Source organism: Scyliorhinus canicula, chromosome 7, assembly GCF_902713615.1.
Source record: "Scyliorhinus canicula chromosome 7, sScyCan1.1, whole genome shotgun sequence".
In the NCBI taxonomy this organism is placed as follows: domain Eukaryota; kingdom Metazoa; phylum Chordata; class Chondrichthyes; order Carcharhiniformes; family Scyliorhinidae; genus Scyliorhinus; species Scyliorhinus canicula.
Genome location: NC_052152.1, coordinates 12449189 through 12474703, shown reverse-complemented (window position 1 = coordinate 12474703; position 25515 = coordinate 12449189). Strand labels below are relative to the sequence as shown.

At 46.7% G+C, this 25515-nt stretch overlaps 1 protein-coding gene and 1 long non-coding RNA gene across 2 annotated transcripts in view; one reads left to right on the top strand and one right to left on the bottom strand.

The window, feature by feature from the left end:
* ncam2 (neural cell adhesion molecule 2) overlaps positions 1-25515 on the top strand; it is a 1376879-nt gene that overhangs the window by 470493 nt on the left and 880871 nt on the right. The gene's annotated exons all lie outside the window — the stretch shown is intronic.
* On the bottom strand, positions 5162-16298 carry LOC119968736. The gene is made up of 2 exons (XR_005461193.1): positions 16021-16298; positions 5162-5658 (listed from the first exon to the last, which is right to left on the bottom strand). It is a non-coding gene; the product is annotated as an uncharacterized LOC119968736 (long non-coding RNA).

Below are 25515 nucleotides of genomic sequence, written 5' to 3'. Positions count from 1 at the left end.
CTGAATGGTTTACTCTTGGTCCGATGTTCCAAAGTGTTTCATTTTCTACCACTAACCTCTCTGTGATGAGTGGGAAAAAGTAATACCAACCAGTTATTACTCTTTCAATTTGTTTTTATGCGTTCTTGGGATGTGGGTGTCTCTGGCTGGGCCAACATTTATTATCCATCCCTAAAGGCCCTTGAACTGAGCGGCTCGCTCGGCCATTTCAGTGGGGGGCAGTTAAGAGTCAACCGCATCACTGTGTGGGTCTGGAGTCACATGTAGGCCAGACCAGGTAAGGACAGCAGATTTCCTTCGCTCAAGGACATCGGTGAACCAGGTGTTTTCTTTTACAACAACCAGCAATGTTCTTTCATGGTCATCATAACTTTCAATGATTTCACCATCTGCCATGGCAGAACCGGGGTCCCCAGAACTTAACCTGGGTCTCTGGATTATTAGTCCAGTGACAATACCACAACACCATCGCCTCCTCATTGCACGGCAGCACAGCGGTTAGCACTGTTGCTTCACAGCGCCAGAGTCCCAGGTTCAATTCCCAGCTTGGGTCACTGTCTATGCGGAGTCTGCACGTTATCCCCATGCCTGCGTGGGTTTCCTCCGGGTGCTCCGGTTTCATCCCACAAGTTCGGAAAGACGTGCTTTTTAGGTGAATTGGACAATCTGAATTCTCCCTCTGTGTACCCGAACAGGCATCGGAGTGTGGCAACTACTGGCTTTTCACGGTAACTTCATTGCAGTGTTAATGTAAGCCTACTTGTGACAATTAAGATTATCATTATTATACCAGTTATTGGGGGTGGGTGGGGACAAAAAAAATAATTATACCAGTTATTGTTATTATGGGGAGATGCCGGCGTTGGACTGGGGTGAGCACAGTAAGAAGTCTTACAACACCAGGTTAAAGACTAACAGGTTTGTTTCAAATCACTAGCTTTCGGAGCACTGCTCCTTCCTCAGGTGAATGAAGAGGTAGTTTCCAGAAACATATATATAGACAAAGTCAAAAATGCACGACTATACTTTGAATGTGAGTCTTTTCAGGTAATTAAGTCTTTACCGATCAAGAGAGAGGGATAATCACAGGTTGGATTTTAACCTGGTGCTGGAAGACTTCTTCTTACAATTATTATTATTATTAGCACCTGAGAGCTGCTTCCTCCCTGTGACCAATGTTTATACCCCAGCCCTGTTGAAGTTACATGTGTCGATCAGGAGAAGGTCGGAGTAAATTCCAGCTGTTGTCAGGAGATTTCCCCTTTTCGTGGCTTTTTCATGACAGCGTTTAGTTGGAGGTGAGGGCGGGGTGGCGGGCACTGAATGTTCTGTTTCTACATTTTCATCAACTTTAATGGCACCATTTACAGGCTGTTCCTGTTGTAAGTGGATGAAGGAAAACAGACTAAATTCAAGATTTTTTTGCCGTGATGTCCAAAACATTTTCATTTACGTGTAGGAGGCGACTTAATTGCTTATATTAAATGGGGGTATATGAAACCACGAAATCTCAGAGCTTTAGGGTGAGTTGCTTCTTTTGAAAATTAACCTGCGATTCAGGGACTGAGCCATTATCCCACAATGCACTGTGACAGGGTTGGTGGGGAGGCTGCATTGGCAGCAGGGGTGGGGGGTGGTTGGCGCCTTTAATCTTGCCTTCGTCGGCCGCCTGCTGTGCTTAGATAAGAAAAATAGTTTTTATAAAAAGAAACGTATGCGATCTGATCAGAGCAACAGAATCATGTGGGGAATAAAATGATGTTGTTTAATGCTCTTCCAGCTTTATCTGGGAACTTACAATGTAGCTTCAAATTCCCATTTGATCTCTCTCTTACAGAGCTGTAAAGAACAGTGAACCTAACTGCTAATGTATAACTAATTATTAACCTATGACCACAATATATGTTAATTAAATCTGACAACTGCGCATGGCATGTTTTATTCTGGTTTTATGAAACACTTTTCAGGGTTATGGCAAAGATGTGAGTACCTCTCTGTGCGTTCTGAGAGATAAGTGTTCCTTCCCCCTTTGCTTTCTGTAATAATTAATTTTTTTTTTTATAAATTTAGATTACCCAATTATTTTTTCCAATTAAGGGGCAATTTAGCATGGCCAATCCACCTACTCTGCACATTTTTGGGTTGTGGGGGTGAAACCCACGCAGACACAGGGAGAATGTGCAAACTCCTCACGGAGCAGTGACCCAGAGCCGGGATCGAACCTGGGACCCCAGCGCCGTGAGGCGGTTGTGCTAACCACTAGGCCACCGTGCTGCCCCTGTTATAATTAATTGACTGAATCCTCAAATTTACATTGTGGAAATAAAATATTTGCAAGCAATTGCAATTATCTCTTAATTTTTGCAGCACCCCTCCCTTGCCACACCCACATCCCACACACACGCACCCTCCTTCATCTATGTTCTACTTTTTAATGAGAGCAAAATCCTGCAGATGCTGGAAATCTGAAATAAAATCATAAAATGGTGGAAAACCGGGTTAAGGTTTCGGGTCCAGTGTGACTCTTCTGCGGAACTGCTAGTTAAGTGAAACATTGCCCCTGTGCACCACCAGCATTTGTCCCCCCCACCCCCGATATCGATTTTCCCTTCCCCTCCTCTCAATCATACAGAGTGAGATCTATCGACCATGTTACGCCTGCAAGCAGTGTGGCGCGGCCAGTAGATGTCAGACGATCCATCTTCCGGGATCTACCCGGAAAGACAGGGACGAAGTATGCCCTCAGCAGCACGTTCCCCCGCTGAAGTCACAATCTATCCGAGCGGCCGTTCAAAGGCCTGGTGTTTCTTGGCGCACCGAGCGGCCAGCTAATTGTACAGATTATGGGACTCTGTTCCCACTTGGATCGATGATGCTGACAGTGTTCATTTTAAGATGCAGTACTGATGATATTAATGGGCATTGAGAGGGTGCTGCATGGTCAGAGCTGCCACCCTCTTAGGCCCTTCAAGCGCTGATAAAGGATCCCAGAGTACTATTTTGAAATTAAGCAAGCAACGTCTCCCTAGTTTCCTTGCCTGCATTTGAAAATGAAAATGAAATGAAAATCGCTTATTGTCACGAGTAGGCTTCAATGATGTTACTGTTAAAAGCCCCTAGTTGCCACATTCCGGCACCTGTTTGGGAGTACCACACATTACAAGAATCAGATGGCCTGATTATTTATTTCATTGCGACCAATTTGTGTTCAATTTGGCTGTCGCACTGATTACATTTCAAAAAGTACTTTCTTAGCTATGATGCGATTGGATCATGAAAGGTGTTATATAAATGCCCGTCTTTCTTTAAACAAGACTTATGAAGAATCCAATAATTTTAGAAGACAGCGGTCTCCGTCTTAAACCTTATTTCAAGGGGGCAGGTTAGCTTACTGCTCCTCAAATACTCAGCCAGCTTACCAAATCTGCATCCGTCTGTCATTCGGGAGAGAGCCTTAAACATCTCACTGATTGTGACTGTCTCTCTTTCATGTCAAACATGGGTAGTGAAACGATTGCCGTGTTTGTAAACCAGGCATCGACCTCTCAGGCAAGCTGGCTACCTATTGAGTGACATTCCGGTGAGCTGGCACCATGATAGTGCTTTGCGTTCTGACACAATACCTGACTCATTTTCCCTGTCATCTAAGGGCCCATTTAAATTTATTACCTGCATGAGTCTGCTGACCCGAACTGGATTGGATTCACTCCGATAACCAGATTGATGTGAGTTCATTCAGTCGTGCTGACACGTTGGAAATACAAAACAAATGTGCCTTCGGGTCTCTATGCTCCACTGCCCTGATCGTTCTGAGACTATCCAGCGAATTTGCGAACTATAACGCCGAGGAAGACGCCACGCTTGATTCATATTTTGTATTATCTGATCTTGGTGAAGTAGAGAGGGAAGTCCAAAGATGCGCAGGTTAGGTGGATTGGCCATGTTAAACTGGTCCATAGAATTTACAGTGTAGAAGGAGCCATTCAGCCCATCGAGTCTGCACCGGCCCTTGGAAATAGCATCCACTTAAGCCCACACCGGTAACCCAGTAACCCCACCTAACCTTTTTGGACACTGAGGGCAATTTATCATGGCCAATCCACCTAGCCTGCAGATCTTTGGACTGTGGGAGGAAACCGGAGCACCCGGAGGAAACCCACGCAGACACGGGGAGAACGTGCAGACTGTGCACAGCCAGTGAGCCAAGCTGGGAATCGAACCTGGGACCCTGGAGCTGTGAAGCAACTGTGCTGACCACTGTGCTGCCGTGCTGCCCTAAGCCAAAGGCTAGATGGGCCTACAGGATTACGGGGATAGGGTGGAGGATTGGGCCTCGGTGGGGTGCTCCTACAGAGGGTCAATGCAGACTCGAGGGGCTGGTTTAGCTCACTGGGCTAAATCGCTGGCTTTTAAAGCAGACCAAGCAGGCCAGCAGCACGGTTCGATTCCGTACCAGCCTCCCCGGACAGGCGCTGGAATGTGGCGACTATGGGCTTTTCACAGTAACGTCATTGAAGCCTACTCGTGACAATAAGCGATTTTCATTTTTCATTTTCAAATGGCCTCCTTCTGCACTGTCAGGATTCTATGATTCTAAGATATTAAAATCACTGAATTCTATTGGGGAGTTAACAACTGTCCTATCATTCTTTGCTTTTCTGATGGCACAAGGGCCTGGCTCAGCTGTGATGCTCCTGCAGTCAACCTGCCTGACAGCACTCGTGTTTCATGCTTGCGAGAAGAACATTACTGATTGAATTCCAGCCAACAACTGTACAACTGTACGCCAATGAGAGCCAGAACCTTAAAAGTGAAGAGAGGCAAAATGTGGAGGGGAACCAACATTAGAACTTCACTTATTACCACCCTCCATGTAAAAGAAGAAAGAAGGTGTTCATCAAAGGAACCAATCACAGTAGCAGATCAAATCTCCTGCCATTTTTTAACGGGAGCCAGAATTCCCAGAGGGTAGGCACACTTTGACATTCCTTACAACTGCTCCGAGATATGGTTCTTCATGTTCCTCTCAAGTTCTACCAACAGCTTTCATCTCTTTTGATAGCTGCACTCTTCAACCCTCTTCAAGGCGAGTATGTCTGATCAGGAAAGGAACTCTCCCAACTCCTCTACTGAAAACACTGATATGAAACATAAACTCAGCTTTCTAACCAAAAGCTTTTTTTTATTGCCAACCAGGTCAGAAATCTACAAAGCCCAAGTTCATCCAGTACATATTTATTAATGGAAACTCTTCCAACATCTCCCTCTCAAGCTGGGACTTGACACAAGAAAATGGCAAAGTAGCAATGTTGTGCCAACTTCAATCCCTGCTCATACTCTGTTCAACATTTAATTTTTGCTGCTTCAATATTCCACCATGAAAGAAAGATTTGCATTTGTACCAAAAGCTCGGGATGTTCCAAAATGCTTTACCGCCAATGAATTACTTTTGAAGTGTCCTTTGAAGTGTTGTAATGCAGGAGATTGTGCAGCCAAATTTGTAAACTCGCTCCCACAAAACAGCCAACGTGTTTATGGCCAGATAATCTGTGATTTTGTTTTTAGCGATTTTGCTTAAGGAAGAGATTTTGACCAGGACTGCCGGGAGAACTCCCAAGATCTTCTTCAAAACAGTTCCATGGGATCTTCAGCATCCACCTGCGAGGAAAAGAAGTGTTTTAAACTTCTCATCGCGAGCACGGTGTCCAATCTTTGCATTCATTCATTTAATAACGTATTCATTGCGATGAATTTAAGCAGCCGAATTCTCCGTTGGCGGGATCCTCCACTTTGTCGATAGCGCACTCACGCCCCCCCCCCCCCCCCCCCCCCCCCGGATCGGCTGACAGCGTGGCAGTGCCCACACTGTGAAACCCCATTGGCCGGCTGCTGGGACAGAGGATTCCACTGCCAGCGGGGGTGTACTGCACCAGAAAATGGGTGCGGCGGGACTGAAAATCCCAACCAAGACATTTTGCAACATCTCCCGTTTCAACGCACTCATTCTCAGCCTCACAAAATGGTGGGGTGTCTCACCTTCCCCCATCATTTCCTAGCTTTCTCGTGCAATAATACACCTCAGTCACCAAGGTTCCTTCCAAACCTGCGATCTCTACCACCTAGAAGGAAGCTAGCAGCAGACACAAGGGGACATCTGGCATGTTTCACACCAAGCCACATGTCATTCTGACTTGGAAATGTACCGGCCGTTCCTTCACCTGTCGCTGGGCCAAAACCCTGGAACTCCCTCCCTAACAGCACAGTACCTACAATACACCACATGGACTGCAGTCGCTCAAGAAGGCAGCTCAGAGGGCAGCACGGTGGCGTAGTGGGTTAGCACTGCGGCCTCATGGCGCCGAGGTCCCAGGTTCGCTCCTGGCTCTGGGTCACTGTCCGTGTGGAGTTTGCATATTCTCCCCGTGTTTGCGTGGGTTTAGCCCCCTCAACCCAAAAATGTGCAAGCTAGGTGGATTGGCCACGCTAAATTGCCCGTTAATTGGAAAAAATGAATTGGGTACTCTAAATTTATTTTTAAAAAGAAGGCAGCTCACCACCACCTTCTTAAGGATAATTAGGGATGAGGAATAAATGCTGGCCTAGCCAAGGATACACACATCCTCAGAGTGAATTAAAAAGTGCCTCCTGAACCATTTGTAATAAGTCAAAGCCCCAATACATCTCAGATTTGCTTGTTAATACTAAGCGCTCGGCAATCAGTTCCATACGACACTAATTCCATAGAATGGATTCAGGTTTGTTCAAGTAACAGATCTAGATAAGGGACATTTTTGCTTTTCAATTAGAGCTCTATCCACTAATGCCAACTTTCCTTTGCCATCTTCTGTCATGTGATGTTTATGTCATTGGACAAGATGAATAATCCAACATGACTTCAAATCCCAGCATTGCAGGTATGAGAACATGAACTCAGTTTTAAAAATATGGAACATAAAACATGAATTGTCATCTCCCCTTTGAGACCCATTCTTGCCAGCCAGGGGGCTGAATTCTCCACCCCACCACGCCACATTCCTGTTTCACCGCGCTGGCGGAATGCTCCATTACGACGACTGGTCAATGGGGTTTCTCATTGTTGGGCAGCCCCATGAAGTCAGGAAACCCCCGGGCTGCTGGCAAAACGGAGCATCCCGCCAGCGGAGAATCCAGCCCTTGTAATAGACACCAGTCATGCACTGACATGATTGGCACTTAACGGAGTAAGCCACACAGTTGCAACAAAAAGATCAGGGAAACTAGGCAGGGACAATAAACAAGAACATAAGGAGAACAGAAGTTAAGCAGCGATCATTCAGCCCCTTGAACCCTTTCTACCATTTAATGGATCATGACTGATCACAGTATCTTAACTTAATTAAACCACCTTGAATCTGGACCTCTTAATGACCTCGGCCTAACAATGATCGATGAGATACTGGCATTGCCAGTGATGTTCACATCCTGGGAACGATTTTAAAATTCTGACCAACAATTTCTCAACTTCAATTCAACGATAGTTAACCCAAGCTAAGCGGTCACCACCATCCCCGTACAAAGAGTGCTCCTGCTCAACGGTTCTTAACACGCTGATTGTCACAAGCGTTAATTTCACTATACGTTGTTTGAATTTTAATAAAATATTTGGATACAGCACTGAAATCAGATACAGACTTACTGATGTCAGCAGCAAAAGACTATTACTGCCTATTAGTTATGTTGACATATTGCCCATGCTCTGTGATTAAAGGCCATGCAATGCCTTCCACCGACAGCCAGGAGACTCATAAATAATTTAGCGCAACCAATAACAAATTAGGACCACAATGCCAGGGGTATTGAGTGCAGATTCACATTTCCAGTTTTTGATGGGTTTCAACTCTGAGTTCAAAATGGTGGGGAGGTTTGATGGGATGGACAAGGAGAAGTTGTTTCCACTGGTCTGAGGTTCAGTAACCAGGGGGTACAGATTCAAGGTCATCGGCAAAAAGAATCGGAGCGAAGATGCGGAGTTCTTTTTTTGCGAGCTGTTTTCACCTGGAAAGCGCTGCCTGAAAACGTGGCAGAAGCAGATTCAGTAGTAAATTTCAAAAGGGACTCGAATGCCTCATAACAATCATAATTTGCCTTTATGTAAGAATGCTTAATGTGGGAGCGTGACCCCTTTAACAGGACGGGATTTGTGGCCCACATGACTGGCTCGGGACCAATCATGCGGGAATGCGGGAAACCTGGCCAATAGAGAGAAAGCGTGGGGTCCTGGGAGTAGGGGCCTGGGCACTATAGACCCTGGAGCTGGAGATTCAAGATCTATCCATCATTGCTCTGTTCCTGCATATAGTTAGAAACATATATAGAAAATAGAAACAGGAGGAGGCCATTCTGCCCTTCAGTCCTGCTCTGCCATTCACTATAATCCTGGCTGATCATAGAAGTTGCCTTTTTCTACTGTGAACATAGAACATACAGTGCAGAAGGAAGCCATTCGGCCCATCAAGTCTGCACCGACCAACTTAAGCCCCCGGAAGACTCCAGTGTATTGTTTCAAGCCACTACATTGGCAACAAGATAAACAGTGAAGTCGTTAATCTTCAGCAGTTCGTGATTTGAAGAGGAAAACCTCCAATGACAGACGAGAATTGTGAACCTTCGACAGTAGCACCCGAAAAGTGAGTAAAATGCCAATGGTTGGGAAATGAGAATCCTTCAACCAGGGGGCTGAAGACTAGAGCCAGAACATCATACCAGCTCAGCTATTTCTTCACAGCGATGAGAAGCAGGGGAAGACTAGAAAAAGGCGACACTTTTCAGAGTTTGTGGGCCTCAAATCTACAACCTGATAAGAAATTTCACATCCTGGAGGCTCCCGATTCAAAATCCTTCAACCAGTTAGTCATGTTGGTCAAGGATAATTTTAACACCAGGCCCGTGATCATCCTACAGCGGTACAAATTCAACTGTGTTGTTAGGGACAATCTCTGCCTTGCAGCCAGGATCCTCCAAATGGGCGCGCATTGTGATTTTAGTACAGCGTTCAGCAATGTACTGCGCGACCATTTAGTGTACGGAATTAACAATCTCAGCATCAAATTCCTGGCTAAGACTAAAATCACATTACACAAAGCAATCGAGATAGCTCTGGCGACGGACTGAGCTGAAGAAGGTGCATCTGAGTTCCAAAGCGTGCCAGAAGGGAGGTGAAGCAGTTGTGGGGCTGCACGGCCACAAAGTAGGCGGCGAGATTAACAAGCACAGACGAAAGCCTACACCGAAGACAGAGAATTGGGAAAAGAACGGGTTGTCAGCCCGAGACAGAGGTAGATCCATGTGGAGGAAGTCACCCCCCAGCAAGCTGGTCATTGTCAGGGGTTCGTGTGTTTTCACTGTAACCAAAGAGGACATATCCAGGCAAGTTGCCGCGCGAGGCAGAGCGCTCCAGTGCAAAACAAAACGGCAGCAGCAATCCACAATACCACTGAACCAAGGGGAAGAGAGTTCCGGGGAGGACCACGAGATGTACCATCTCAATGTTGTCAAAGTAAATAAGGAAGCCCCAATCGAAATAGCTCTACAAGTGGATGGAAGGCCCTTGAAAATGGAAGTTGATACCAGGGGCATCAGTTACGTTTGTGACAGAGCAAACGTTTGATGATACTCAAGAAGAGGCTCGTACCCTGTATTTGGGCAACACGAGGAAGCTACTCTGGATTTGGTATTTTGTAATGAGGAGGGATTATTGAAAGACCTCATAGTTAAGGATCTCCGAGGGAGCAGTGACCATGGTATGGTAGAATTCAAGATTCAGTTTGGGGGCGAGAAAGTGGAGTCCCACACTCGTGTTCTGGAATTGCACAAAGGAAATTACACAGGCTTGAGGTCAGATTTTGCCCATATAGACTGGGCAGGAAGGCCAAAAGGTAGGACAGCTGACAGCTGATGAGCAGTGGCAGTTGTTTAAGGATGTTAAGTTGTTCAATTCCTCACAAGTAAAATATATCCCAGTGAGGAAGAAAGATGGGAAGAGAGGTAAAAAAGGTTTAAAAAAAAATCCATGTCTAAGCAAGGAGGTCAAGGATATTATAAAGACAAAAACTAAGTTTTTGATATTGCAAAGGCCAGTGGCAGATATAAAGAAAGGGATACAAAAAAAGTAATCAAAAAAAGCTAAGGTAAATTAGAAAAAAATCAAGCACAGAATATCAAAAAGGATAGCAAAAGCTTCTTCAGGTACAGAAAAGAGAAGAGAGTCGTTAAGGTGAATATTGAAATTAAATTAAATTAAAATCCCCTTGGAAGATAAAACTGGTGAGTTAATAGTGGGGAACACAGAAATGACAGAGATGCTAAATCAATACTTTGCCTCAGTTTTCATGGTGGAGGACACGAGTACCATTCCTATAGGAATGGGATTTCAGAGGTAATAGAAAGGGTGGAACATGGAGCATGGCTTTGAGAACAGAGTCTTGGGCAGTGTAGATCCTGGAGATGGAGCGTCAAGATCTACCCAGTCTTGCTCTTTGTCAAGTTGCATTTGCCGACTGTTAGCAAATCCCTTTGTTAGTGTCTCTAGCGTATTGTCTCAAACCACTTAACATCATTAAATGTCCTAAAACATTTCACAGGAGCATCTTCAAACAATTTATTACACCGAGTAACATAAGGAGACGTCAGGACAGCTGACAAAAAGCACGGTCAAGGACATAGCTGTTAAGGAACGTCTTCAAGGAGGAGAGATAGAACAAGAAGTGGAAGATAATCCTTCTTGAACAGAGATGTGGGGAAAGAGCAGCGATTGTAATAATTGGATAGTTATTCCAGAGAGCCCGCAAAGACACAGCAGGTACACATATTTCCTTTGATGCCGTGCAAATGCCCAGAACTATATATATGTGTGTGATAGACGCTAATAAATCCAACAGAGAATTCAGAGAAATTTCTTTACCCAGGGTGATGCCAGAGAGTTGTTAGAATGTGCAACTTGCTACCGCAGAGTAGTTGAGGTAATGAGCACAGATGGATTTAAGGGGAATATGAATAAACATATGAGGGAGACAGGAATATAAGGATAGGTGAATAAGGAATAGAAGTGATAAGGTGAGATGAAGAGGGATGGGAGGATCATTAACACTGGCATGGACCAATTGGGCTGAATGGCTCGTTTCTCGCCTCTCAATAATTTTTAATTCTATGTATATGTGAACATACAAAATAGGAGCAGAAATAGGCCATTTGGCCCCTTGAGCCTATTCCATCATTCGATTGGAAAAATTTGTATATTGTGTTCCGCATTCCCACCTGCCCTAGATAACCTTTGATTATCTTGCCTAACAACCCCATAAAAATATTCAGAGACCCCTTTCCCCTCCCCCCCCCCGCATCAGAGGCAGAGAGTTCCAAAGTCGCACAGCCCTCTACGAGAGAATGATTCTCCTCACCTCTGTCCTATAAGGGTAACCCCTAGTTTTAAAACTGTGTGGCCTAGTTCTGGACTCAACCACAAGAGGAAACATCCTTTCCACATCCACCTTGTTAAGACCGTTCAGGATCTTATTCACTTCAATCAAGTCACCCCTCACTCTTCGAAACTCCAGTGGAAACGAAACCAAGCTTTCTTCAAAAGACAACCCGCTCATTCCATGTTCTCAATCCAGTAAAGCTCCTCTGAACCACGTCCAACGCATTTACATCCTTCCCGAAACAAGGAGACCAAAACTGCACACAGTATTCGAGATGCGGTCTTACCGATGCCCTACTGAAGTATATCTTTACTTTTATGTTCAATTACTCCCCTAATAAAGGACGGGATTCCACTAACCTTCTTAACTAGTTTCTGTACCTGTGTACTGACATTTTGTGACTGGTGCACATGAACATCTAAATCCCTCTGCACTCGGAATTCTGCGCCCTTTCTCCCTTTATGCAATTCTCTGCTTTTTTTTTCCTTCCTGCCAATGTGAATGACTTCACATTTTCCCACACTTCCCTCCATCTGCCAGGTTGATGCCCACTAACTCAACCTATCTATCTCCATCTGCAACCTCCTTATGTCTTCTTCACAACATAGTTTCCTACCTTTCCCACCTATCTTTGTGTCTTCTGCAAATTTAGCTGCTATGTCTTCGTTCCCCTCATCTAAGCCATTGATGTAAATTGTAAAATGCTGAGGCCACAGCTCAGATCCCTCTGAGACTCCACTTCTCATAACCTGCCAAGCAGACAAAGGCTCATTTATGCATACTATCTGTTTTCCGCCAGCCAATCGTCTATCCAGGCTAATGAAATGAAATGAAATGAAAATCACTTATTGTCACGAGTAGGCTTCAAATGAAGTTACTGTGAAAAGCCTCTAGTCGCCACATTCCAGCGCCTGTTATGGAGGCTGTTACAGGAATCGAACCGTGCTGCTGGCCTGCTTGGTCTGATATGTTACCCCCTACACCCTGAATGTTTCTTTTGCACAATAGCCTTATCAAATGCTTTCTGTAAATCCAAGGATAGTGCATCCATCGGTTCCCCTCTATCCAAGCTACACGTAAACTATAAATCTCTTCGAACAATGATTGGTATAAATCCAGTTGCACGAGAAAAGATTTAGAAGAATCATATTGGACTCGAAACGTTAACTCTGTTTTTCTCTCGGGCAGCACGGTGGCGCAGTGGGTAGCACTGCTGCTTCCCAGCCCCGAAGTCCCAGGTTTGATCCCGGCTCTGGGTCATTGTCCGTGTGGAGTTTGCACATTCTCCCCGTGTTTGCATGGGTTTCATCCCCACAACCCAAAGATGTACAAGGTTAGGTGGATTGGCCACGCTAAATTGCCCCTTAATTGGAAAAAATTAATTGGGTACTCTGAATTAAAAAAAAAAACTCTCTCTCGACAGATGCTGTCAAACTTCCGAGTTTTTCCAACATTTTCTGCTTTCATTGCAGAAATTCATAAGACTTGGTCAGTATTAGGGGTCTGCAATTTACCAGCTCATCGGTGCGGTCTCTGATGAGGGGGGGCAGACAAAATATCACAGAATTGCTGTGGAGGGTGTTTCCTCAGTCCTCCTCATGACACGCTCGATGGTTACACATCAAGTAATCCTGACTGTCCTAAATAAACAGGAACTGTATGCATTTAAACAGTGTGTAACCCTTACCCTGCTGAATAAACAATAATTCCATAGTTACAGAGGAAGTAAGCTTCAGCACCCCGCACAACCAGTCATGTCAAAATAAAAACAGGAAATATTGGAACAACTCAATGGGTCTGGCAGCATCTGTGGATAGAGAAGCAGAGGGGAAAATTTTCCTCACCTATATTCAGGGGGCTGGCTCGACCGAAGGAGAGGGAAATTCCGTGTAAATCCCAAAACGTGGTTTACGTCGGCGGGATTTCCCGCAGAGATTATCCGCGCCTTCTGCTTGAATACATTTAAATGTCATTATCAGATCTTTAGACCTGATAATTCCAACCCCCAACCCACCTCCGTTATATTTTCCATTTGCGCTGCCATGAGTAAGCGCCAATGTGAATCAGGACAGGTCTTCCAGGGCATGCACCTGGCGAGCAGGAGCACCAGAGCGGATCAAGGTGAATGCATTGCGTGAGGAGAGGGGGGTCATGCTTGGGCACTGCCCTGGCACTGTCCCCAGGCACTTCCCCCTGGGGAGGACTTAATCAGAGTTTACACCGCCAGTGTGAAGTCTTGGGATCGGCCCGTTCAATGTTTATTGGCTGTGAGTCGAACGATAAGGTTTGGAAAACTGCCTTTGGCGCTCCTGGCTTACTCGCTGGTTTTCATGCCCACTGCGCCACTCTGCTTAGTTTGGGGAATATTCCACCCAGAATTAACGTTACAAGTTCAGCATGACTCTCCTTTGGAACTGCAACTCAGTCGATGATCTCATTTGAACGACCGGAGAAAAATAAATGTGATTTATTTCTTAATGTTCTCAGGAATCTCCCTCATGCGTCTTGCCTTCCTGCAAGTTTAGTCGCACAATTATACAATTCCAGTGTTGTCTTTTCATGAGCAATGAGTTAGCCTATTGTGGGCACTTACTGTGGATACCTATATGGTTTGAAATGTGGTTCTGTCATCTGCGAAAATTGCGTTGGAATGAATATGGCGGCCTGTATTTTTATTGTTTTGTTCTTTTCATGGAACGTGGCAAAGTCAACATTTTTTGTCCATCCTCAGTTGCTTTTGAGACAGTGATAGTGAGCCACCTTGATGAACCACTGCGATCCATGTGGTGAGGTGCACTACAGTGCTGTGAGGGTTGGAGTTCCGGCTTTTTGAACTCACTTCAGTAGAGGAATGGTGGTATCGTTCCGAGTCAGGATGTTTTGGGAATGCCCAGGTACCAGTGTACCCATGAGTCTGCTGCCCATTTCCTTCTGGGTTGTCGAGGTCTGGGCTCTGTGCTGAGCTTGTCCTTAAATGCGTCGATACTCCTGCTTCAAGCACTCCACGTGGCAGCGAGTTGCATAATTATGGGTTCACGAGACACCACCTTATCACTCAAAGGCAAGCATCCTTTCCATTCACTGATCTCACAGAAAGAAAAATAAATGTTGGCAAGTTTGAGTTCGAGTGAGTGGGAAAAATAGAAACCTAGGATAGTTGTGGAGCTCTGTACTATCGAAATCCTGATATTTGTGACGAGCAGGAGGGAATGGAGGAGAAAACATGCAATAAAGAAAAGTTTATTTGCATTCCTCGAGCATATCATGACATCTCTTTCCAACATCCGAAAGCATTTTGCATTTAATGGATGTTTTGAAGGGAAGTATAGATTGCTATTACCTAGTTAACAAAGCAGCCAATTTACACACAGCAAGATACAAACCACTATGAGATAAATAAGCCATTCAAGAGGAATTTCTTTTCACAGCACGGGGTGAGATTATGCAACTCACTGCCACACAGAGTACTCGATGCAGAGAGTATTGATGCACTTAAAGCAATGCTTGATGAATACATGAGGGAGAAGAGAATGAGGGCCAGTATTCATGTGAAGAGGTGATAAGGCTGGGAGCAGAATAATAGAACATAGAACAGTACAGCACAGAACAGGCCCTTCGGCCCTCGATGTTGTGCCGAGCCATGATCACCCTACTCAAACCCACCTATCACCCTATGCCCGTAACCCAACAACCCCCCACCCCTTAACCTTACTTTTTAGGACACTACGGGCAATTTATCACGGCCAATCCACCTAACCCGCACATCTTTGGACTGTGGGAGGAAACCGGAGCACCCGGAGGAAACCCACGCACACACGGGGAGGACGTGCAGACTCCGCACACACAGTGACCCAGCCGGGAATCGTACCTGGGACTCTGGAGCTGTGAAGCATTTATGCTAACCACCATGCTACCGTGCTGTCCAATAATGTGGAACATAAACCTTTGCACTTAATAGTTGCACATATCAAAAGGTGTATCTCCCCTGTTGTTCTTTGAAATTATCCCGGAGAACCTTTATGTCCAACTGAGAGGGAAGATAGGGCCTTGGTGTAATATCTCATCAGAAAGCAAGCCCCCTGACAGTGTAGCACTCCCTAGATGGGTTTCCTTCAGGTACCCTGCCTGCTCCAACCCAGATACAATTTCACAGTAGGGCAGACAGGACCTCAGATGGGAAGCCAGCCCATGCCCCATTAAGGCTCCCAAGTGGTCGCTTAACCATATAATGACCCCCTGCCCCCCTCCGCCTTCAATCTAGGCTGATGGACGGCAGTTGAATCAGGTTGCTGAATGGGAAAAGTTAACAATCTCCACCTCGGGCAGGAAGGGCTTAGGGAGGAGGAGGGGGCAGCTACGTCTCAATCTGAAGGCCCTTTCAGATTTGGGGTATCCTCCCCTAAGGGACCTGGGAACTCTTGCCCTCCCTCAACTTGCGGCCTACTCCCTGATACCAAGATGCCCCCCCCCCAGTCCCCCTCTGGCCTCACAGATGATTACCTACACTCATGGCCCCCAGCCCCCCCCCCCCCCCACCCTCCCACCCCCCCGGATCCGTGGTACTTACCGTAAGTGTGGTCCCAGGATTTAGGCTCAGGCTTGGCACTGCAGTACCTCCTCTGACCATTGCTGCGCTCTGTCTGGGGAGCTGTTGAACAATTTTGTTGGCCAAGCATTCTCCAAGTTGGGACTTTCGTCCAAGGGCAGACCTGCCAATCAATGCTCAACTGGCCATGAAACGGCAGCGAGCCTTTCGGAGTCGGCGGGAATGCGTTCCCCACAGATTCCCAGGACGGCTGGCACCGAGCGCTCATCATCCTGAAAATTCAGGCCTATATGATCCGGTCTCTGGAACTGCACTTGGACCCACACCCCTCTGGCTCAGGAGCTAGGCTTACCACCCACTGAACTGTGGCTGACATGTGGGAGAGATGCCAGAGAGAGGGGGAGGAACTAAAAAAAAACCCATTGGTTTATAATCTGATTGCTCCGCTCCGCTATTTCTTTTTAAACTGAAGCAATGTTAAATAGCTGCAGCTCTGCTTCACTGTGCAGTGGCTGCTCCATATTGATTACCTGACTGACCACTTGATAAACAGGATGACCTGTGGGATTAAGTTTTTTTTTTGAGGCATGCAGTGACTGAAATGCACAGGAAGCTGCTGAGAAAGCAAAGTCAACAGAGGTACAGTTACAAAATTGGCTCCTTACGGCCCTTCCATGACCTGCCCCTCCCTCCAGCTCCACAGTACTCTGAAATATCCGTGCTCCCACGATTCTGGCTTCCGGTATATCCCCAGTTTCAATTGCTCCACCACTGGTGGCCGTGGCTTCAGTTGCCTGGGACAATAGCTCTGGAATTCCCTCTCTAATCCTCTCCCCCTCTCAACCTCTGCCTTCTCCTTTCAACCACTCCTTAAAACCTACCCCTTTGACCAAGCTTTTTGGTTACTTACCCTAAGAGCTCCTTACAATAATAATCTTTATTGTCACAAGTAGAGCGCCAGGGTCCCAGGTTCGATTTCCCCGTGAGGTCACTGTCTGTGCGGAGTCTGCACTTTCTCTCCGTGTCTGCGTGGGTTTCCTCCGGGTGCTCCGGTTTCCTCCCACAGTCCAAAAACGCTCAGGCTAGGTGGATTGGCCATGCTAAATTGCCCTTAGTGTCCAAAAAGGTTAGAAGGGGTTATTGGGTTATGGGAATAGGGTAGAACTGAGGGCTTAAGTGGGTCGGTGCAGACTCGATGGACCGAATGGCCTCCTTCTGCACTGTATGTTCTATGTCTAAGACTTACATTAACACTGGAACGGTGCTACTGTGAAAAGCCCCTAGTCGCCACATTCTGGCGCCTGTTCGGGTAGAATTCTGAAGGAGAATTCAGAATGCCCAAATGACCTAACAGCATGTCTTTCGGGACATGTGGGAGGAAACCAGAGCACCCGAAGGAAGCCCACTCAGACACGGGCAGAACGTGCAGACTCCGCACAGACAGTGACCTAGCAGGGAATTGAACCTGGGACCCTGGAGCTGTGAAGCCACATTGCTAAGCACTATGCTACCGTCCTGTGGTTCAGTGTCCAATATTTTCTGAATTCGCTTTTGTTAAGTGCCTCGGGGTGTTTTCGATGTTAAAGGTGCCTCCAGTGCAAGGTGCTTTTATTCAAGATGATATGTTGTTGCTACCTCACCATATGTTGGAGTCCAGCTCCCCCTCTGGTCTACAAAGAACAGCACAGGAACAGGCCCTTCAGCCTCCAATCCTGCGCCGATCATGTGTCCTACCTAGACCAACCGCCTGTATTCTTCTATACCTTGTTTGTTCATGTGTCTATCCAAGGTCACTAACGTATCTGCCTTGATCACCTCACTTGGCATTCATTCCAGGCCACCACCACCCACTGTGCAAAACAAAACATCCCCCGTACATCCACTGAACCTTTCCCCCCCTCATCTTGAACTTGTGCCCCTTGCAATTGTCATTTCCGCCCTGGGAAAAAGCCTTCAACTGTTCACCCTATCTATACCCCTCATAATTTTCTAAACTTCTGTCAGGTCACCACTCAACTCCGTCTCTTTTGGGAGAACTACTTTGGAATCTCCCTCAAGTGCAGTCAATTCCAAATGCTCATGATCAACACAAAATGGCCTGGCTTTGGATGGCCAACATGGCAGAGATTGGAATAACGGGTTGGCAGTGTAATGGGTCGGGTGAAGGGTGGCGGCATGATTGGTGGGATCCAGGGCTTGAGTTTCCCGAGTTGGCTTTGTTGTTGATAAACATTCATCAGATATGTTTTAAGAGGACTTCTGGCGCAGTGGTAGGGTTTCAGCCCAACACCAGGACATGTTGGCCATGGAAAGAACATTCAACAGCCTGAAAATCAGCTCGGGAGTCCTTCCCCCACTATTCCCTAAATGGTACAAAACCATTGCCTGGGCCTCAAGGACTTCAGTGGTTCAAGAAGGCAGCTCACCACCAACTTCTGAGGGCAAACTAGGGATGGACAATAAATCCTGGCCTAACCAACCACGCCCACATCCCGTAAATGAATCAAAAAATGATTAACAAACGTACAAGGCATTACTCTGTCTGATGTTCAAACATGGGCACTGACCTGTCTATTTTGTGGGTTAACTCCTCTGCTGAAATAATGCACAACAAAATGGACTTGTTATGACTTGTGTATCTCCAGTGTGGTGACCTACCTGTTTCACTTGTAACATCCGTGGGAAACATATGAACAAGGGGTAGGAGTAGCCCATTCAGACCCGCTAGCCTGTCCTTCATTTATAAAGATCATGGCTGATCTGATAGCAACCTCGAGTCTACACTCGGTCTACTCCCGATTACCCCCTTGCTCACCAAGAATATATCCACCTCTGCCTTAAAAATATTCAACGATTCTTATCCTGGTAAACTTTAATGCAAGAACGTCAGGATGGAGACACACCCACATTTTTATGAACAACATTCTTGGGTTGTGGGCATCAAAGGCAAGGTTGGCATGTATTGACCATCAGTTGGCCATCATGTTTCATACTTCTGAGCCAGCAGAAACAACTGTCACTTTCTGCTCTGTCAAACCTCTTCATAGTCTCCTATGTTTCAATGAGATCTCTTCTCATTCTTCTGAACGCCAGAGAATATGGGACTAATTTACCCAGCCTCTCGACATTGGACAATCCACTCACCCAGGAACCAGTAGTGCATCACCTCCAAGGCAAACATATCTTTCCTTGGATTGTAGAGACCAAAACTGTGCACAGTTCTGCAGCTGTGGTCTTATTAAAGCCCAGTACAATTGTAGCAAGATTATCCTATTCTCATCTTCCAAACTCCTTTCGACAAAGGCCAAAATTCCTTTTGCATTACTCGTTGCTTGCTTTACCTGCACGTTAACTTTCTGCGTTCCTTGTACATTTGCATCCAAGTCCTTGTGAACGCTACCTTTTAAAAAATATTCCACTTTTCTGTTGCCACTGTCAAAGTGAATAACTTCTTTGGATCAAGGAATGGAAAACACGGGAGGTCGTGAACATGTTCCTTGTGAAAATCCCAACTAATGGCAGCCTTTGAACTAAGTTACATCTGACAGAAAATTGCAGCAGGTGCTGGAAGCTGAAAATCCCCCAGAAAATGCTGGACAATCTCAGCAGGTCTGACAGCATCTGTGGAGAGAGTACGGAGCTAACGTTTCGAGTCTCTTTTAAGAGCCGTCCAGACTCGAAACGTTAGCCACATGCTCTTTCCACAGACGCAACCAGACTTGCTGAGATTATCCAGCATTTTCTGGTTTTATGACAACAAGTGATGTTTGTTAAACAGGTCCAGGACTGGCTAGGGCTCCTGTGTAGCCAAACTCCACTGCTGGGGTCTCAGTTCCTTATATACTTGTGGAAAGATAAAAGCAATTCCGTGCGTTACTGAGGAGTGTCCCCTCCACAGACTAAGTGGCGGATAATCACTTTAAACTCAGAAATGAGGAGCCGATCGCTTGGCTTCAGCGATTTGCATTTGCTAAATGATATTTATAACTCAGAGACAATGAAAGAGCAGCGATTTCTGAACAGTGCTCAAAACACAATGGGCTGGGACAAACAGGATTTTTCTGCTTTCAGCTGGCTATTAATTCTCTTTTTATATTGTGACTGGAGTTATTACAAAGCTAAACGAAGACAAATACGCTTCGCGTTGTCGCAGCATCCCACTTTCAACAATAATCATCCTTTCAAAGTGAATTGAGTGTCGCTTTTTCAGAAAGTCATCCATCGGGTATTTTGTGAGCGAGAAGCTGTCACTATATTTTTTGAGAGTACTTTTTTCTCCCTCTTCCCCTTGGTCCCGCCAGACCACACAACAGGCTATGATGATAGCAGAGCGACATTTGCAATCCCTCAGGTGCCTGCAAGCAGAAAGAGCTCTAAAATACCAGGCTTGGGTTGAAAGTGACAAGCAGCATTCACAGCAAGACAGGAGGCAGTGGCATAGTGGTACTGTCGATGGACTAGTAATGTAGCGATCCAGGTTAATGTCCTGGGGACCTGGTTCGAATCCCACCACGGCATGTAAAATTTGAATTCAATAGAAAATCTGGAATTAAAAGTCTGTTGATGGAACCATTGTTGTCTGCGGTAAAATTCCAACCGGAAATCTGTCAGTCTTACCTGGTCGGGCCCACCTGTGGGTGCTTCTGGAACTTGCGCCAAAATTGGGAGAGCTGTCGCACTGACTAATCAAGCAACACCCTGACAGAGGTGTCATCCTCACAGAATTATGTCCCTGACATCACCGTCCCTGGATATGTCCTGTTCCACTGGCAAGATAGGCCCAGCAGAAGTAACAGCACAGTGGTGCAGTCGGGAGGGAATAGCTCTGGGACACCTCAACATTGGCTCTATTATGGCTTTGGATGAATCCCCCCCCCCCCCTCAGACGATGCATCGGTACTCCTCCGTGTTGAACACCACTTGGGGGTGGCAAAGACGCAGAATGAACACCGGGTGGGGGGAGTTCAATGTTCATCAAGACCGCGCCACTAATGATCGAGATGGTCGATTCCTAATGGCCGTAGCTGCTAAACGAGGTCTACGGTGTGTAGTGAGGGATCAACAAGAGGGAAAAACAAACCTGATCTCATCCTCACCAATCTGCCCAGTGCAGATGCATCAGTCCATGACAATGTCAGGAGGAGTGATCACTGCAGAGCCCATGTGGAGGCGAAGTCCTGTCTTCACATTGAGGGTAACCTCCATCATGTTGCGCAGCACGACCACCAGGTGAAATGGGATAGATTTCAAACAGATCTAGCTGCTTTAGATTGAGCAAGCATGAGGCGCTGAGGGCCATCAGCAGCAGAATTTTATACAGCCACAGTCTGTAAACTCATAGCCCAACAAAACCCACTCTCCCATCACCACCAAGCCAGGGGTGCCCAGGTAGATAATGCATCTCGGCCTCTTCCAAAAGTACCCAGCATCACAACCTTCAGCCAATTCGAATCACTCCACGTGATATGAGGAAATGGTTGAAGGCACTGGATTTGGGACTTGACAATATTCCGGCAATGGTGTTGAAAACTTGTGCCCAGAATTTGCCACGCCCCTCGTCAAACTACTCCAGTACAGCTGCAACACCGACATTTACCCAGTAATCTGGAAAATTGCCAAGGTATGTCCTGTCAACAAAAAGCAGGACAAATCCAATCCGGCTAATTACGGCCTCATCAGACCGCTCTCGCTCATCGGTAAATTGATGTAAGGGGTCATCAACAATGCTATAAAGCAGCTCTTGTTCAGCAATAATCTGCTCACTGACACTCAGTTTGGTATTCCGCTAGGGTCACTCAGCTCCTGATCTCATTACAGCCTTGGTTCAAACATGGACAAAAGAGCTGAATTCCAGAGGTGAGGTGGGAGTGACTGCCCTTGACATCAAGGCAGCATTTGACCGAGTATGGCATCAAGGAGCCCTAGCTAAACTGGAGTCAATGGGAATCATGGGGAAAACTCTCCACTGGTTGGAGTCACACCTGGTGGTTGTGGTGGTTGGATGTCAATCACCTCAGTCCCGGGACATCATTGCAGGAGTTTGTCAGGGTAGTGTCCTAGGCCCAACCATCTTCAGCTGCTTCATCAATGACCTTCTTTCCAATGAGAGACAGTATATGATTGGATAGCTCTTTCAATGATTTGGCACAGACAACAGGCAAAGTGGCCTCCCCTGTGCTCCATGATTTTATAATCTGATGAAAGTTCTCCCATCCAAAACCCTTAGATACTAGTCGTGCTGGTACATGATTGAGATGGGCTCTCCAGCAAGACATTCAGCTTGTCGCTCGTAAAATTAATAATCGCTTATTGTCACAAGTAGGCTTCAATGAAGATACTGTGAAAAGCCCCTAGTCGCCACATTCCGGCACCTGTTTGGGGAGGCCGGTACAGGAATGGAACCCACGCTGCTGGCCGTGTTCTGCATTACAAGCCAGCTGTTTAGCCCAGTGTATGCATCACCCATGTCCTAATACCTAGTCAAAGTGAGCCACTCTGCCATTGTCTGCTTGTCTGAGGCACAGCAAACCTCTCCATTAAATTCAACTGAATATCAAGGCTTCATGCATGACACAAAAAGCTCTCACTGTGCCTTGCAATGCAAACAGTGATTAGTTGTCTTGAGCAGTTTAATAATCTCTTAACCACGAGCCTCCTGCATGGCAATGGCCCCGTTCAGAGAATTGCTGACAGCAGGTAGCGACTGAATCGGATAGCAGCAGCCCCCTCTTTACCCACCCGACCTCTGGTCCCAGGGGTATAATTATGCAACAGGAAAGACTTGTTGTTGAGTGCGTAATGATACAGTGAGCTTAAGATGAAAGCCAACACACAGAGGCCAACTGAGCTGCCAAGAATCGGTATGCCACAGGCATCATTTTTATTTTAACTCGTGAAGAATGTACAGTGCTGGGTAATTCCATGGCCCTTGCCTCCTGTGTCCATGAACTTGGTGTCAAGGAGACAAGGTGTGAGTAAGGATTGTGGGAAGAGGAATAGCTTGCTGGCGAAGGCCGCCATTTCTCACTGCCAAGTTTAATTGTCATCTTTAAGCTGGTCGGCTTGCTGGCAAACTCTGAAAATGAGAGCCTGACCATTCAGGAGTGAAATCAGCAAACATTTCTACAGACAAAGGGCGGTAGAAGTTCGGAACTCCCTTTTCACAGACATCAAATGATGCTAAATCAAGTTTTACTTTGTCGTACTCACACAAAATGGACTTATGAAGTATAAACTTGAAAGGGACATTTTATTTTTAAACAAAAGGGAGTTGAGAGGTCAGGTGACCTTTTCTTGCCTCTCAATACAGGGAACTACAAGACTGTTTGGGCTGATCTTCTATTGTGGATGACTCTTGGCAAATTCATTAATTCTTTCTGGACATAGAATATAGAATTTACAGTGCAGAAGGAGGCCATTTGGCCCTTGAGTCTGTACTGGCCCTTGGAAAGAGCACCCCACTTAAGCCCACCCCATCCCAGTAACCCCACCTAACATTTTTGGACACTAAGGGCAATTTAGCATGGCCAATCCACCGAACCTGCACATCTTTGGACAGTGGGAGGAAACCGGAGCACCCGGAGGAAACCCATGCAGACACGGGAAGAATGTGTAGACTCCACACAGACAGCGAACCAAGCAGGGAATCGAACCTGGGACACTGGAGCTATGAAGCAACTGTGCTAACCACTGTCTACCGTGCACCCCCATATTTTTGAGTTGTCATTGAAATGCCAAAGACCATTATTGTGCTTAATGGCTGCCCTTCTCCAAGTGATGGGGATAAAGTGGAGGTGTGGGGCTTAAGTGGGGTGCTCTTTCCAAGGACCAGTGCAGACCCGATGGGCCGAATGGCCTCCTTCTGCACTGTAAATTCTATATTCTATGTTCTAAACGCGCCGTTCAGCCGCCTTTAACTGGAGTCTGCTGAATTGCGCCCCCTATTGTAACACAGTGTCAATGTTGGATAATCGGACCTCATTGACAATGTCTCGCCACCAGTCAACATTTGTGAGGACAATGGAAAGAAATACTCTGGTCACATGACAAAAAATTGGTTTATGATTGGGATATTTTATAAAGTCCATTCTTGGTGCAAAGAATAAAAGTATCCAGGCTGGTCCATTGCCGAATAAACCATATTGCTGAGGATCAGGAGTCAGAGATTGATCAGACCAGGTAAAGACAGCAGATATCTTTCCTTTCAACGTGATGGATTTTTACAACAATCAATGATAATTTTGTGGTTACCGCTACCAAGGTCAGTTTTCAATTCCAGATTTATTGATCAAAATTAAATTGTCCCCCAAGCATTTGTCTGGCACTGCTGAATTATTCACGATTTTAAAAACATGCGGCCCAGAATTCTCAGTTTGAGAGACTTTGGGCTGGACTCTCCGATTGCCGATGCCGAAATCGCGTTTGGCGACTGGCCGGAGAATCCGTTTTGGCGTCGAAATCGGGGGCGACACCATTGTTCAGATGCTCCAAAATGGCGTGATGGGTGAGTACGCCGCACGCCGCTGGGACAGCCTCAAGATATCACCTGAAGGGTCTCACCTGTTGCTCCACCCCCAATGCGCCGACTGCCCGATGGCGCGGGACACGTGTGCTCTCAGTTTTTGGGGACCTCACATGGCACCTGCGGACTGTGACCAGCGCCGCCACAGTCAGGAGGAGGGGGGAGCCGTTCTTCTGGACGGGGTGGGGGGGGGGGGGCTTTGGCAGGGGCTGGGAGGACTGGTGGGGGTAGTCCAAAAGGGGAAAGGAGGGTTACAGGGGGGCACTATCATATGGTGGGATATGGGGGAAGGGGGGATATGGAGGAAGGGTATGGGGGCAGGGGGGATATGGAAGAAGGGGGGATGTGGGAGAAGGGGAATAGGGGGAAGGGGAGATGGGGGAAGGGGTGATATGGGGAAGGGGGGATATGGGGAAGGGGGATATAGGGGAAGGGGGGATATGACGGGAAGGGGGATACGGGAGAAGAGGGGATGTGGGGGAAGGGGAATGGGGGAAGGGGAGATAGGGGGAAGGGGAATGTGAGGAAGTGGTAATATGGGGAAGGGGGGATATGGGGGAAGGGGGGTTGGGGAAGTTGGAAAGGGAGGCAGGCAGTGGGGGGTCTCACTTTGGGCTGCACGGCGGGCGGCCATTTTGTCGGGTCTCCTGGGGAGGGGGGGCCGCCTTTGGTGCAGTGGTGCCGCGTACTGTCACTGATGGCACGTGCATCCATGATGGGTGACGCTGTCGCGAATGGCATCACGCCGCTACTAGCCCATTCCCGGCTGGAGAATTTGCGACGTTTGGGGGGCCCAACGCCGGAGTGATTCGCGCCGTTTTTGGCGCTGGGTTCGGGCCATCGCGCCGATTCACGGAGAATCCCGCCCCACATCAGCTGGGTTTAGCCCCCCTCGTGTCTTTGATGGCTTTCATTCACATCAATGTGAAATTTATTTTGCTAAGCGGTGATTGACAGCTTGCCACAGTCAGCTGTCTGGATTGTTTAATCTCATT